This window comes from Petaurus breviceps, unplaced genomic scaffold (genome assembly GCF_028583685.1).
Source record: "Petaurus breviceps papuanus isolate PSGF00001 unplaced genomic scaffold, PetGlider_PUasm1.0 221, whole genome shotgun sequence".
In the NCBI taxonomy this organism is placed as follows: domain Eukaryota; kingdom Metazoa; phylum Chordata; class Mammalia; order Diprotodontia; family Petauridae; genus Petaurus; species Petaurus breviceps.
In genome coordinates, this window is record NW_027185877.1 from 12,158,709 (window position 1) to 12,176,079 (window position 17,371).

General features: G+C 37.2%; 1 protein-coding gene across 3 annotated transcripts in view; it reads right to left on the reverse strand.

The window, feature by feature from the left end:
* Positions 1-17,371, reverse strand: part of FAR2 (fatty acyl-CoA reductase 2) — a 189,564-nt gene that overhangs the window by 109,767 nt on the left and 62,426 nt on the right. The window contains exon 2 of one of the 3 annotated variants that reach the window (XM_069094891.1): positions 6,547-6,660. The exons of the other annotated variants lie outside the window; for them this stretch is intronic. The gene's annotated coding sequence lies outside the window, so the exon portion shown is untranslated. The remainder of the gene's footprint in view (positions 1-6,546; positions 6,661-17,371) is intronic. 3 annotated transcript variants of the gene reach the window in all.

Here is a 17,371-nt window from a genome sequence, read left to right on the forward strand (position 1 = left end):
ATATTTGTAATCTCTATAGGCATTGTGAATATGGCATTGCTGATACAGGTACTAGAAACTCTTTAGGAATCACACTTTCATCTTATTTTTTTTTCTTCTGATATTAGAAGACTTTGGAACAAGAGTTTGAGATGGATAATAAACTGAGTCCTAGAAGAGATTTTAAGCTTAATTGCATTTGGGGTTTCATGACACTTTCAATGATTTCTATTTTCTTCTGCAAAAGGCCATCTTTTTAACCTCCAGGTTCTCTTGGTGATACTACATGGATGTGAACTGTGGAGCAAAATGTTGTTTGAAGAATTAAACTCATGACTTGAGATATTTGTAAAGTGTTTACTTAGCACAGTACCTAGTACATAGTAGGTTGGCTATATCAAAATGATTCTTCTGTTTCCCTCCTTTACCCCCATCTCAAGGGAGCTGATAGCACTAGCAAGAAGCTAATATCTACTCATGAGTACCTCTAGAACCCTGAGGCAGAGATACCACAAGTTGACCTCTGGGGACCCACTTACTTAGTGGATATATGGGTTGGGAGAGTAAATACAATTTTGATCCAATCATTGGAACAAAAAGTTTATTTTAAAGGGTAGTTCCTAGAAGAGTGGTTCTTCGAATTCAACTTCGTGATTCCTAATTCCACAAACATTTGGCAGTCCTTAATAGAGTCAGTGCCAGAGTCCCAGATGATGCCAGCAAAAGTCTTAACTGGGAATGTTATCAAGGAAGCCAAGTCCTTTGATGATGACATCCTTATAAATGCATCCAGTGAGACTTTTATACGTTTGAGAAAAGGATGTGTGTGTGTGTGTGTGTGTCTGTGTATTTCCAAGATCTGGGTTTTAGGGGGAGGATGGGGTAGGGAAACTTTTTTACTGTCCTCAACACACCCTTTTTTTTGGCACTACAACCTCTAACTCTCTCTCTGTCAAAAACAAAACAAAACAAAAACACCTAGAGCCACCAGATCTCTGGACAGGCAGCCAGATGGCTCTTTCCTACCTGGTGACCAAGCTCCACTGACCAGACCAAACTCCCCAATCCCAGAACAGGACAAAGAAGGGAGCTGAAATCCCTCTCCAGGTATAAATACAATTGGATGAACATTAACCAGGAGCCCACCTTGTAAATGTCATCCTCTCTCTCTGCCTTCCCTCACCCCCATTGGCCCCACTTCTTTCTTCGCCTCCGATTTTTGAATAGGGCTCATTTCCCCCATGTTTAGATTTCAAATGTTTCATGTTTTCATCAACTTGTAAAATGGACTGTGATATTATGAGTAATGTAATTAAAATAAATTTATGAATTAAAACAGAACAAATAAAGCACACAATTTTCATACTTTTCACATGGGAGCCCATATGTCTATGTTCATACTTTTTATTCTGGAACTCCAAAAACAAAGAAATACTTTGATAACCAATGTTCTAAAAATGACAGTTCTCCAAGGCTTACATGTGATCTATTGCAATTTTGTGACCTCCTACTTGTAAAAAAAAAAAAGTATTCTCTTCTCAGGTTCTGACTGTTTTTTTTTTCCATATTTGTTTTTTTGCACTTACAGCTACATGACTATAAGTACCGAGAAGAACTGAATGATTCTGATTAGATCTCCTTAAGCTGTATCCCATCTTTTGTTTGCTTTAACTTCTCAGCAGAATTCACTCCTCTGAAAAATTTACACAACATTCTGTTTAAGAAAAAATCCACTAGCACTAATAGTCATGCTTTACCTTCTCACTTTTGTCCCACTTTCATTAACCCTTTTTGGTCTTACTGTGCTGTAAGTAAAAATACCGGCCACTAGAGGGTAGAATTTTATTTCTAAAATCAACTCGTGGTTCTGTTCAAAATAAGTAACATCAAAAAAGTGTAGGGGAACAAACTATAATTTATCTCATAAGAATGTGTTGCTAAATATGGTACGTGGTTTCACTATAGCAGAAATCTAGTCTGAACGAGTACTAGAGGTTCATTGTACTACAAGTGGATGGCCTTTTGGGATTCTAAAATGGGACCATAACTAGTAGACTTACTGATATCATTTAATCTTTCAGCATTGCTTAGCCATTGAGTATCCTTTCTAGGTTTTGAAAACTGTATTCAACCTATTAGTTACTTTGTGAATTCCTCCTCATCCACGAAATTCAACATAGTGACCCTTTACTATTGTTAGGACATTTAGAAAATATGAGCTTTGCTTTCTTACTATTTTTGACCTAGAAGAGTCAGAAGGGCATCTCTAGAGATTACACCTCACACATGCTAAATATGATATTTTTTCTAAGTTTGGTGCAGGAGAGAGTCTGGATAGAAATGCTAATTATTATAAGTCCAGGGAGAATTCTTGTGGAGCTCATAGTCCTATAGTTAATAATCAATCAAGGAATATTTACTTAACATTTAACTGTGTATAGAGGGATGTGTTTAAGTACTGGGAGAAATACAACTAATATAATTTTGTATATAATTACATACAGTGAAAGGTTGCACAACATGTTATTGAAAGACCTGGCCTATTAGCCAGGAAGCCTTGGAGTCTAAGTCCTGTTTCTAATACACATTGTCTGTTTGACTGTGCTGCAAGTTACTTAGTAATAGGTTTGGTGGGGGAGGAAGGGGGACCTATCAAACTCACAGATACTGAAGCACCAGATTAAAATGTAATTGAGAAATGTTTGACAAAACAAATTAAACTACAACACAGTGTAATGTTAGTTTGTGATTTTTTAAGTCAATATGCAGTCATTTTTCAATATCTTCTGAAACTGGTTCTCATCCAGTTTCTGATCTTGCATCTAATGCCTCAAATCAGTCTCCTTATTAGTAGTGCCCCACCTCTATCTTAGGTAGAAAACCCCGATTCTACTTTTCTAATAGATAATTATACAAATAATCATAGATAACTGTTTTGTAGTCCCCAAATAGTCTTTGATTTAGAGTTTCCCAGGAATAAGCTCCAAAGTTAAAAAAATATTCATTTTCTTTTTTATTTCAATTTTTCACTTTCATTTATTTTTTTCCTAAAAATAGTCATTTTCAAAAGAACTGCTAGGAAACAAGGTACTGAAGCCATCTCTAATTTCAGTCAATATGTCTGTTACTATTTTCCTAGTTTATAGTATACACTAAATTTGGGATTAACTAGTTCTGCTACCCATCTTTGGCAAGCAGCACCTAACTTGGCATTGGACAAAATGTCAATCCACATAAATAGTCTTTGAATTTCTTACTGAGAGCCTACTTCAAAACCAAGAATTTTAGTCTGTATGTGGGACACTGAGTCTATTAGTAAGTTTTCTATTGTTGAACGTAACAGGTTTTTGATGATCATCACTCTCTTGGTGTGGAATTGCTCTCAAACCATCTAAGGTAGCCATGGTTGTTAGAATAAAAGGTTTATTTGGACCTATGTAGGCCAACACTCATACATACATGAAATATTTAACCAAATCTTGAAAAGTTTTTCACATTATTCATCCTAACATTCTTTCTTGTCCTTCTGCTACCTGGTTCACCTCACTGAAAAGGTCAGAAAAAAAGTATTTGGCATAGCTACTTTATTCAAGTCCCAATAATATACTGTCAGTCACCAAATACCATAATGAGGCACATAGGATTATTACAAGGGGAAGTTTTCATAAAGAAATATAGGAGACTGCCCCTTTCTTGTATGAACAATTTATTTACTCATGGGGCAAAAAAATGTATTCATATGAGAGAGTAAAGTAGCTCAGAGAGAAACACATACAAGTCTAAGAATTTGAGAAAAAATAGTTCCTCAGAAGTACTGAGAAGAACTGAATGAAAGCAGTGCAGATGCAGAAATAACTCAAGATTGATATTATAGGTGGCTATAGTACATTATTTCCCAGCAGCTAATTTGAATATGACTATTCTCAGGACTTTGCAGTTTATTTCTGGAAAAGTCTGAATCAAAATACTATTTGAGAACTATGGGACAATTGTCTATGGACTCTTTATGTCATATCTGATAGAAATGCTGATTTTAGGTTTCTCAACCTAAGAGAGAGGTGGGTTACTACATAGAATACTCTGATTTTATGCATAAGAAGTGATATGAGAAAACATTTTGAGAAGACACTTGAGAAGTCAGCTGAGAAGACTCAGAACAGCTGTTAAGAGAAGCTGCTTATAGAAGATGGACTACCAAAGCCTTCTGAACTGAGAATTCAGGAGAAAAGAAACTGAGAGAAGGTTAATAAAAGTAAACAAAGTGGAGGACTGCTGAGCACCGCTAAAACTATTTAACATGTAGGGGATGGATCAGATAGGAAGGAAAAAATTGATGCTAAGAACTTACTGGAGAAAGAAGTGACTGGGAAAATGATACTTTGCCTTTAGTGCCATCTTCAGCTTGAGAAAGAGGAAACCCCTCAGGAACTTCCTTATGTTTCCCTTTATTGCCTTCTATTGCCTCAAGAGAGGAAGTCCTTCAAAATCTAAGGAGAACAAGACCTAAATAGCTGTGTAGGTCCCAGGTTTAAAGGAATCTACTTTTCATCAAAAGTGTCATTCTGTCTAGCCAAGGGAGCAGACCTGGGAAGCTCTTCAGGGTTAAGTTTTGTTTTTGTTTTCTAAAGAAAGTGAAAATATTATGTATCAATATGCATTTTAGACTCCATCAATTCTTTTTCTGAAGGTGGATAGCATTTTTCATTGTAAGTCCTTTGGAAATGTCTTGGATCATCATAATGATCGGAATAGCTGTAATTCACAGTTAATCTCTCTACGATATTACTGTTGCTGTTTCTATGCACAATGTTATTTTGGTTCTGCTCACTTCACTTTGTATCAGTTCATATAAGTCTTCCCAGGTTTTTCTGAAATTATCCTGCTTGTCATTTCTTACAGTACAATGTTATATCCCAATCATATACCACAACTTGTTCAGTCAATTGATGGGGATCCCCTCAATTTCCAATTCTTAGGCTTAGGGTTGATATTAGCTAAGAGAACTTAGAGAAAATCAGCCAAGATGGGACAGTAGGAGGAAGTAGTATAGACAAGTTCCACTCTTCCCTTTCTCCATAACTATTCCATAAGGACCTAAAAAAAAATGCTAGCTTGAGTTCTGATTGGGAAACCTAAGGAAAAGTCTCAGTATTTTTCCAACAGAAGTCAAAAGGGATACAGAGCTCTGAAGACACAGGAAAATGTCCCTACATATATAACCACAAAGGTCCTATACAAAGCCTTCCACTGAATAGTCTGAACTGGGGCTACAATTGTGCTCTAAGGCAAAAAGGCATTCTAGATCTAGGACAGAGTCCTTATTCTATACAAAGAGTGGGAACAGGTGCCAATTGGTAGTTATGCTATTGTTACCTCAGTGCAGACTGAGGAAGAACTTGTACTCAGGAGTGATTTCCAGGGCAGCACCTACTATGTGCCAGGAACTGTGCTGAGTGTTTTACAAATATTACAAATCATTTGATCCTTACAACAACCTGGAAGGATGACATCATTATTATTATTCCCATTTTACAGTTGAGGAAACTGAAGCAGACAGAGATTAAGTGACTTGCCAAGGGCTTGAGGTAGGATTTGAAGTTAGGCTTCCCGATTTGAGTCCCAGCACTGAAATACCCACTGCACCATCTAGCTGCCATGGCGGTCTCCAGAGACATCTCTGGGTCAAATAGCACTCTTTCCACATGTAGCCAATTAGTTCATGCCTTCTTTTGAACATTGACCTCTTCACCTGGGTAATCAACAAATCTATTAAGTAGTTCTATGACTTCAAAGCATGATTTAAAAAAAAAAACAACAACAAAAGCTCACTCACCTCTTCTGCTAATTGTTTAATAAAACAATGACCCATTTGTTTTTATTCTCTTTTGTTGGTGATACACCTTTTCGATAGATTTAATAAGAGTCAATTGATGTTTAAAATTAGGTAAGCAATTGTGGACTAGCTAAAAATCCAGCTAAAAAACACTTTCAGCTCAATTCTGTCTCATGGTTGCTTTACCTACCCACCAGCTTGCCTACCCCTTGATGATTCTGTCTTGAAGCCTGTTCTCCTGATTCTGTGAGTCTCTGGTGGGGATTGCCATTACTTGAGGACCCCCAGTCATGCTGCTCTCTCTGCCCCCTTCAGCCTTTAACTCCTCCCCTTTATATTTTGACTCTCCCCTTGGATTGTTCCTGGGGCAGCTAGGTAGTGCAGTGGATAGAGCACTGGTCCTGAATTGTGAGTTCAAATATTCAGACACTTATTAGCTGTGTGACCCTGGGCAAGTTAATTAACACCAATTGCCTCTAAAAAAGAGTAAGTTCCTTGAGGTTTATCTATCCACCTGTTATTTTTTCTATCTATCTATCTATCTATCTATCTATCTGTCTGTCTGTCTGTCTGTCTGTCTGTCTGTCTGTCTATCTATTTATCTATCTTATCACTTTAGAGATAGGAATAGGTCTGGGATATGGTTTGAATCTGTGATTTAATTTGGTACAAATAACTCCCAAGTGTGGAAATTCCCTCTACCAATGCAGGTTGGAACGTTTTCAACAACTTACAGTTTTAGAGAGTTGCCTTCAGCACAGAGAGATGAAGTGACTTGCCCAGAAGTTAAACCCAAGTCTTTCTGACTTTGAGGCCAGTTCTCTTTCCACAATACTGAGTAGTCTCTACTATTTGGGAATTAAAAGAATACAGTTTAAAAGGATACAAAGAGTATAAAAAGTAAACCCCCTCCCATCTTTTTGATTATCATGTCAGAAAACCCAAGAGACTGATCCTAAATCCAGCAAAAGCCCAGCAGTCCTAAGGCATTCAATCAGCTTGGTATTGCTGAGGGGAATAGAAGTTCAGCAGTATTATATGGCAGACTTATCCCTTTCTACTTAAAGTAGTGGATGTGTAAGGTGTTGGGTAGAACAGCTACCCAATCATGGCCAAGCTCCAACTACAAGAAAGTTGGGAAGAGACATTATTTTATAAATTAATATTACTTCCCCTTCTCCCCTTTTTGAATAAACTCCCTTCTCTAGCCCAAATACCTCCAACTTTTATGTGGTTCAACTTAAATCTGGAGTAACAAAAAAGAGAGTACAGTATCTAATTTCTCACTTCACAACTCACAAGTACAAAAAAAATATTCTAAAGGAAATTAGGGAGATTTTCAAAGCTGAATAGGATGAGTAACCTATACTTTCACCTCAATCTGATACCTCTTTCATTTGGAAATAATGAAAGCTGGAATCAGTTCTATGAGAGGGAGCCAGGTGTGGCCTTTGGGTGCCTGGAGGCATACCAAAGGGATTTAACTATTTTGCAAAACTCTGGCAACTCTACTTCATGTGAAAATAAAAATGCTTCTTGACCTCCCACTCAGGGTTATACTAGAAGCTTTCATGGGTGCTCCTACTATCTATTGTGCCTGAAATTGGTATCAATAAATCTATAAGCACTGATTAAATGTCCACTGTGTGTCACTGTTCTAGGTGCTAGAAATACAAAAACAAAAATAATGAAACAGTTCCTTCTTTTAAGGATGGTAAAATGATAGTTATGCATAAAAGCAAAATGTAGGTGGGAGAGGAAGAGTATAATGGTAGGGTCAATCAGCCAAAGGAAAAAGTCCCTTGATAGAAAAGAGAAATTTACATAGTATATAAATATACATATGTATAAATATACATGTACTTACATAAAATGTATACACACATATAAAATACATTTGTTGTTGCTTGTTTGCTTCAGTTATGTCCAACTCTTTGTGACCCCATTTAGGGTTTTCTTGACAAAAGATACTGGGATGGTTTGCCATTTCCTTTTCCAGTTCATTTTATAGATAGGGAACTGAAGCAAACACAGTTATATAACTTGCCCAGGATTACATGGATAGTAAGTGTCTGAGGCCAGATTTGAACTCATTTTCCTGACTTCAGGTCTAGTGCTCTATCTATCTACTGTGCCACTAACTACCCCTTAAAATACATCTATACAGAGATATGTACATATATATATATAAACACACACATTACAGAGGAACTTTTTTTGAGGAAGAGGTAATCTAACAACTTGGGTGGGGCATCAGAGGAGGCCTCCTGTAGGAGCTTGTAGTTGAACTGACATTTGAAGGAAGCTAGGGAGCTAGAGTCAAGAAGGAAATACATTCCTGGCAAAGGAAAAAGCCTGTTTCAAAACACAAGAATGTTATACATGAGACATGAAAGGTAGGTCAGGGTGGTTAGAACAAAGAGTGCGTGAATGGGAGTAGCATATATGCAGCCTCAATAAGTAGGAAGAAGCCATACTGTTTTTGTTGTTGTTCAGTCATGTCCAACTCTTTGTGACTCCATTTGTGGTTTTCTTGGCAAAGATATTGTTGGAGTGGTTTGCTATTTTCTTTTTTTTTTTTTTTTAAAGCAATCAGGGTTAAGTAACTTGCTCAAGGTTACACAGCCAGTTATTTCTGGGTGTGGTGCTAAGTATCTGAGCCCGGATTTGATCCCCAGGTCATCCCAACACTGGAGCCGGTGCTCTTACTCACTGAGCCACCTGGCTGCCCCATAAGATTTAAAAAAATTTTTTTTTTTGCTTTTTGGAGGGCAATTGGGGTTAAGTGACTTGCCCAAGGTCACACAGCTAGTTTTTGTGTTAAGTGTCTGAGGCCGGATTTGAACTCAGGTCCTCCTGACTCCAGGGCCAGTGCTCTATTCACTGTGCCACCTAGCCACCCATGGTTTGCTATTTTCTTCTTCAACTCATTTTGCAGATGAGGAACTAAGGTAAACAATTAAGTGACTTGCCCAGGGTTACATAGTCTGAGGCTGGATTTGAATTTATGAAGATGAGTCTTCCTAATTCCCAGTCCACTGCCCTATCCACTGTGCCACCTGCCCATACTGCTATACATAAAGAGGCTTTAAATGCCAAAAAGAGGAATATGTATTTTATCCTTGAGGTAATAGGAAATCATTTGAGCTTTTGGAGCAGGGGTAACATGATTAGATTTGTGCTTGAGGAATAACATATTTGAAGGTTAGAATGAAAAGGAGAGGCTTGAGTCAAGGAGAAAAATCAGAAGCTACCACAATAGTTCAGAAGGGAACTGATAAGAGATAGTGGCCATATGTGATTGGAGAGAAGGAAAATAACACAAGAGATGTTATAGAGGTAGAATTGACAAGACTAAGCAACTGATTAGATATAGAAGTAAGGGAGAGTTTAGAGGTTGCAAACCAGCACGACTGATATCATTCTTGCCAGAAATAGAGGTGAGATTGGGGAGGAAGACAATACAATGTTTTGGGTGTATTGAGTTTGAGTTAGCTACAGGACAAGAAGATTGTTAAACATGTCCAAAAAGCAATTGGTGATGTAGGAGTGGAACTCAGAAGAGAGACTAGGGTTGAATATAAAGATCTAGAAGTCATCAGTATAGAACTGATAATTGCACTCACAGGAACTGATGGAATAACGAACAAATGGGACATAAAGAGAAAAGAGCAGGTAGCCCATGACAGAACACAGGACAATTTATAGTCAGGAACTGGAGGGGAGGTGGCGATAGGGGTGAGACTGAGAGAAGAAAAAGACAGGTAGGAGGAAAACCAATATAGAGTACCCAAGGCAAGAGGATGATGAAGTGTCAAATGTTCCATAGAGGTCATGAAGTATGAACATGGGGAAAAGGACTTTGAATTTGGTGGTTAAAAGATCATGGTAAGTATGGAGAGAGAGCAGGTTTTTTTTTTAATACTGAGGTTGGAAGTTATATTGCAAAGGGTTGAGAAATAAGTGGGAGAAATAGATGCAAGGAATATGGACAGTTTTCTCACAAAGTTTGTCTGTAAAATGGAAAAGCTATATTAGGTAACAAGGGTTGATTTTAAGGATTCAGAACATGAGCATGTTTGTGAGCATTAGGAATGGAGCTTGATGGTAGGGGCAACTTGCCAAAGGAAAAAAGATTAAGAGGGGACAGATCTTTGCAAGAAGGAGGGGTAACTTTTTCACCAGAGACTGAAGTGGCATGTCCCAATGTTCCATTCATTATATCCCTAGAGAACATGAAATCAATGTACCACCCAAAACTTCTTTATTCTGGCATCCCATTGTAAAAATACTAGCACCTTACTATGGTGCTTTGCTATTCTCCGATCTACTGTATAACTGTCCTTTATTACCAAATAAACACTGTTTATTTATTATACTAACACCTTCATATACATTGCTTAATGATAAAAGTATGGTATTTTGCTAATGCTGATCTGAATTGTAAATAGCAAAATTAGGAATCACAAGATGCTTTTAAACACCATTCTAAAGTACTTGTGTAACCCTGGAGAAATCACTTAAACTTTCTGCACCTCATTTTCTTCATCTATAAAATAATAAGAGTTAACCTAGATGACCTCTGAAGTTCCTTCAAATCTGTGATCTAAGCAATATGTCACACTGTGGCAGGTAAAGTTCTTTTATACTTAATACAGGTAAGAAGTTGAAACACAAAGAAATGTTTAGCTCAGAGTACCCAATGCTCAATTCCCCTCCAGAAATAACAGAACTGATTTTTTTCCCCTTCCCTTTGGCCTGTTAACTTTCACAAAGAAATTATTCCTATTAACAGTGAGCAACACTACACAACTTCTGAACTGGGTATGGGGAGAAAAAGCACCCTCCTTCTAATAAATCTTATCAAACTAAACCATCAAACTTAACAGATATATTTGAAATACTACATTCTATGCTGGAATTTGATCCTTCATGGGTTTGGTTTTAACTACACATTTGCCTCATATGTAAGAATATCTGATGAGACAGTTGGCAATAGCAACTCTTGGTTACAGCACATACTCAAGACAGAAATGAAATTATAAGGTGAGTAATAATCAGTATTTACCCTGCAAATGATTTAGCATTCCATACTATGCATATGCAATACCAAAAGAATCCTATTCATTCAAAAACCTTGCCAAAATTATTTGGTTTGTACTTTTCAGTTGAAAGTGAGTGAAGAATCTCTTGTCATTCTAGTGGGAAACTGACAAATATCTCTATTTGACTTTGAAGACATGCAGTCATCAATATAATTTGTATTTCTGCAGAGATTTAGGACTTGGCTGAATGGAAATTCTAGAACAAGAAAGGAAAGATACATTTTCTTGTCCTAAAATTGCTTCAGATTGACAGTCTCACTTTCTTTCCTATGAGTTTCAGAGAAACATAACCTTAATTTGTTGTTTTCTCCTTACCTTTCTGCCTTGCTTCTTTGGCTTCAGTTTTCTTTAGAACTAAAAGATTTAACAAAGAGCTACATATATGGCATGCAATAGAAAACGCTAAATGTAGCCCTCAAAATTCTTCAAGGTTGTTCACAGGTACTTGTCTGTCATTGGTGGAGTTGTACTACCAAGAGAAGAGAGGCTTCAACATAGGATGCTCTTATATCCCTAGCCACTACAAGCTGAGATTTGTAGTCTGTGGGCTGGACCTCCCACATATAATTGCAACAACCTTTGTATTGTGCAATATAGGTAAAGCCCTCTGGTTCTTAAAAAATGCCAATGGAGCCCTCAATAGGTCAAAGTTTGTGAGATACTATTTTGTGATTATCACTTTGGCAATCTAGCATCAAACAGGTTGTAGGAAAATAATGTGAAAAAGATTATGTTCTTCTAAAAAAGAAGTTAGGTGCTTTTTTATAAAATATACTGTGGGGATTAAACATTTCATTTTAATGTTGAGTTTATAATATTTCTTAACAATAATGGAATTTGTCATGGGGAAGAGTAGGGGAAGAAAAAAGAATGAATTTTCTAGAAATGTTTTTAGTATGTGAAGAAAACTACAAATTTCTGAGTTTTTTATTGGTGTTGAAGTGCTCCCCAATATCTGTTAGAAGAGTATCCTGGATTTGCTGTCAAGAACACTGTATTCGGAGTCAGAGAATCTGGTTCTAATCCTTACTCTCTTCCTTAATATTCCACCCCCACCCCAACTGTGACCTTAGAAAAGTCATTTCACATGGTCTTTAGTTACCTCATTTGTAAAATGAGATAATTGGATGAGGCTATGATTTCTAAGGTTTCTTCCATTCTTAAATCTAGGATTCTATGTGTGAGTGTACTTTAGGGCTTTGTCCTGGGCCCTCTTCTATAGAAAGGGCCTCTCTATACTCTCACATGGTGATCTTATTTTCATGAATTCAACTATAATTTCTTTGCAGATGACTCTCAAATCTACATATCCAGCCCTTGTATCTTTCTTTTTGTTCTATAAATGCATCATCAACTGTCCACTTAACATTTCAGCCTAAATTTCACATTGTCTTCTCAAACTCAACATGTCTAAAACAAAATGCATTATATTTATTCTTGAGCCCATCCCTTTTACTAACTTCCTTATTTTGGTCAAGGGTACCATTGTTCTTCTCTTTCCAACATAGAATTCACTTGACTTTTCATTCTTATTCCTTTTTATATTCAACCAATTGCCAAGTGTTGTTGATTCTACTTCCTCAACAACTTTCCCAACTTTGCTCTCTTCTTTCTTCATATAGCAACCAGCTAGCCCAAAACCTTGCCACTTCTTATAATAGCTTCCTAATTGATAATCCTGAAACCAATGTCTTTTGCACAGTGGTCAAAGTGGTATTCCTAAGGCACAGAAGTGAACATATTAATTCTTCTTCTAAAGAAAATTTGGTGACTCCCTATTGCTTGTTTGGCATTTAAATCTCTTTACAGTGTGGTACCTGCCTATCTGTACAGACTGATTCCCCCTACCCCACTGCCCTTACACAGTCTACATTCTAGTCAGTCTGACCTGCTTACTGTTCCTTGCACAAAGCTTTCCATTTCTTCTTTCTGGGCCTTTGAGTAGGTTGTCCCCCATGCCTGGAATTCTCTTCTTTCTAATTTCTTCCTCTTGGAATCCCTAACTCTTCAAGTTCTACCTCCTTCAAGAAGTCTTTTCTGAATCCCCTGCTTATTATTCCCTTTCCAACTTACTGTGTATTTGTTTTGTATAGTCTGTATTTATCTATTAATGTGCTGTATGCTCGTAAAATGGAAGTTTTTCGAGGGCAAGGTCTGTCTTGTTTTGTATTTGTATCCCCAGCACCTAGAACGGTGCCTGGAATATAGTAAGCACTAAATGCTTATTTTTAAATTTTATTGATGAGGTATTGAATAGGAAATAGGAAGGTCACAAATGGCAAGCCTTATAAATAACATCAGAAACATTAGAACAATATTTTGAGCCTACTAACTCCTTAAGTTACTAACTAGGTCCTTAAGATGTTACTGGATCCAAATGTGGTCTTGAAAATGGTAAATTTTGTTCTTTTGGAAGTAGGTAATATTTCTTCATAATAATGACAAAGGACAAACGTTTTAATAGACTGAAGTGGCTTATGAGAGTTCTATTCATCTAGATGAGCCTTGGCAAATGAAATCCTATGAAAAATAGTGAAAATAGCAGATCATGAAAGCAAACATCAAAATGTGTAAATGCTTTTATGGAACAATCTTCAGTATTTCATTTCAGAGGAAAGATTTCCAAAGAACTTTTTTCCTTAGAAATTCTCTTTTGACTGACCTGGGGCAAACTTATCTACAACCAATTGCAGGAACTATTGTAGTATGAAACCAGATTTATATCATTATTATTTCAATTTAACCATAAGACTATGTCAGGGAAAATGGGCTCTTAGGAAGGAAATCCTGACTGGAAAACTGAAGTTTCTTGGTGTAGTAAGGATATTTAATATAACCAACCCCATTTTGTTTAAAGTCTCTATTTAGCCTACCAAATAGCCAATCCATTAGGTGACAGCCAAAGAATCAGTATAAATTAAAATATTATTGAGGTTTTCCCTTAGAAGCTCAACCAACCACATCACCCTCAGTCCAGCATATTGGGTTGAATTTCTACCTCATTCTTTAACCATTTATTCCTCAGTGGAAGGATTGAAGGCAGCTGTTTACCATTCAATGACTTCTGGGCTGAGAATAGCATTTCCATTCATGAACTATGCATTGCTTTTGTCTTTCAGCTTTTGACAGGTCAGGGAATACTCAGAAAGGTGGTTGCTTACTCTTGTGGGAGCTTAATTGACATGTCAACAGTATGGATAACTATTTCCTCATGAAGATGACTTGTCCCTATCTTCCCAGCACTCAGTCTGTTGATTATAAGCCATTTCCACCTAAGCACTGACTGGGTAGTGGTGATTATTCCAACATGTTTATCAGAGGTGATTTTGGCTCATGCAAGGATAGGGATTGGTGCTGATAGTGTCAGCAGCATACCCTGGGTCAAGCCTTTGCTTTCTATAATATACTGACTGGGATATCTTTTCCACAATGGTGTATCTATTCTGAGGGTCAGTCATCTTTTGAGTCCAAGGCATAACTGATATATAAGGCTTCTCATTGTCCTCCTTACAAACACGAAGTCATGAAGTCTCCTTCATACCTGACTTCTAACCTAGAGGAGGGGTCTGAGGAAATTGAGACTAGAGGTACAACTTGTGGCATAGCCTCCTTTACCTGTTTTAATGAATGCTATTGTTGTGGACCCCATTCAAAACATTTTGATTTCCTTGTAACCTCATATATCATACCTGAGGAATGTGGTTTCTCCAGAATCCAAACTGCCTAACTGTTCTCTGCACTTCCTTTTTGTTCTTTGGTGGTAGTAAACTTCTAGGTAGCAGAGGGTAGAACACTGGGCCTGGAGTCAGGAAGAACTGAATTTAAATCCGGACTTAGATACTTATTAGCTGGGTCAGTCATTTAACTCCTGTCTGTTTCCTCAAGCTATAAAATGGGGAGAATAAAACCATCTAACACCAACAGCTCTTATGAAGATCAAATGAGATAATATTTATAAAGTAACTAACATATAGTAGGCGCATAATAAATGCTTGTTCCCTTTGTCTTCCCCTAGTAAGACAAAGATCTTTAACCACTACTTGGGAATAGAAATTCTGTCTGAAGTTCAAATCATCCTCGAGGAATTTAACTGATGATTGCCTTTTGTACCTTTTGCAGGGTAACTGCCCATCTTTATTATCCAGGCCTTCAATAATCATGTCAGTGACTTCCTCTACTCTTGTTTGTTGTGCCCCTTAAGGTTGTCTGGGTAAATGTAATCTAAGTCTTGTTTGCACATATTATGGAATTTGGACTAATATGGACTATTAACATATTCTTGCAGCAATCTACTCTTGCCTATAAAGGTCAATTTACCTTGACTTTCTTTAGCCCGTGGGACCACAAAGAACATATTTAGATCAACAACTGAAAACCAAGGTCCATCATGTCCTTTAATTTCATCAATCATTTCCAAAATGTTAGAGAATGCTCACTTGATGGGTTTGGTTTCAGCAGCTAGTTTACACCAAAATACTAGATAAACCTAAATAAATAAATAATAAACCTAAATAAATAAAATAACTACATAAAACTAAATAAATGCTAGATAAACCAAAACTGTTTATCCAAGTTTAGTTCTGGAAGGTTTTCTCATTTTTTCTTACTGTGTCTGGTAATAGAGGTACTTGGGAGTCAGTGTTTAGAGGAGCAAACATGGATGGTATCAACCATTACTTTATTGAATGACTAGCTCCAGAAAGGGGTCATTATCCCCAAGTTGGATCTTAACAAGGATATCACTAAACCCCTATAATGAAATTAGGTCCTGTTCTATCAGAGTTTCAGTACTGGTTTTGGTTTGATTGACCTGTACTTGAGGTAGAGGGGGTTGAAAAGTTCTATTGTTTCTTTGGTTCTATGGGAGAAGTTGGGTTTTCATCTCAATATCTGTTAATTCTGACAATAATTTGCCATTGATAGAATTAATTTGCCTTAATTTGGACTACATTTCTCTTTTGATGGGACCTGGTTCATTATATGATCTATTCTGTCCCCGACCATAACTTCTGACATTGCTTTGGTTCTTATCATTTCATTCCCTTTAAGGCATCATTGCCATTTTGGTTAGGTTTCCTGTTTTTCATCAGAAACATGTATTTGGTTTCTGAGCTAACATCCTCACTTAGTCTCAAAGCATCCATTGCATGTTTCTCCCCCTCTTAAAAGGGAAAGGAGTAAAGCTTTATTGCTGTTGGAACCTGCTTTAGTTAACATGCTTTTTATATACTCAGTACAATTTATCAATCCTGGCCAATGTTTTAATTTAAATCTGGATATGCTCAATCTGTGATGGTCTTTTGTTTTAGTAACAGGTGAATTGCTTCAGACATGTAAGGCTTACCTAAGCTTTTGTTGGTATAATGTGCAGACCATCTTCTCCTCCAAGTACAAAAAATCCAATGTAAGGGAGTATTTCCACTAACCCTCTAAGTTCTGCTGCTAGAATTTTAATGGTTTGGACCAGTCTTTCGTCCTTGCTAATTATTCCTAAACTTTTAACCTTCTTGCAGTCTAGCCTAATGAACTTATCACCTGACTCTTAGTAACCAGGTGGCATCTGTTTCTTTGCATTTTTAAATAAACTTTTATAAACCTGATCTGGTTCTTTTTAAGTTTCTGTGCTGATTGCATTTCTTCTTCACCTTTAAGTTTTTAATGATTTGTTAGAGGACATGAGACCCTCCAAGGAGTCAGCCATATCCTCATATTTTCCTGGCAATGGGTCACTTGACTCACCATCAAATGGTGGGTCAAGTCACTGTTGCTTCTTTGTCACACCCACATGTGACTATGGTATTTGAAGGTGTTTTTGACAAAATACCTCTAAAACAAGCCCAGAACATCTATTTGTTATTTCTATAACTTCTTAGCTTATTTTCTGTCTCTAAAGGGGCAGGAACAATAAGTATGTTCATTTCCCCCATTTTTTAAAAGTAGGAAGTCCTCTGTTTTAAAAGGGTACATTTTTGAATTTTAATATTGGCAATTCTGACTTAAGCCAAGTCCTAAGGCCTCTGACTACTGTCTTAGTATCATTATCTTGCTATCTACAGTTCTTGGAGTATGTCTCACATCTGTACTAGTTTGCTGCTGCAGGGCTTATGAGGTCCCACCTTATCTCTAAGGGACCAGAAAATTTGGTCTCGTACAATGCTTTCTTTTTAAAACATCTTCCGTTAATATTTGACAGTATTAACCTGACCTCAGTATGTATTGAGGGGGGAAGGAAGAGAGAGAAAGAAGAATGAATGGAGGCAGAAAGCAGGGGAGAAAAGGAGAGAAAGAAGGTGGGGGAAGAGAGACAGTGGAGAGAGAGAGGGAGAGAGAAAGAGGAAAAGGATGAGGATGAGGAGGGGGAGGAGAAAAGAGTAGGCATTGTGTGGACTCTTGTAAGGAAGATATTCCCTATTACTGAAGTATGGGGTTCAGTAACTCAGCTCTTGCTCTCTTC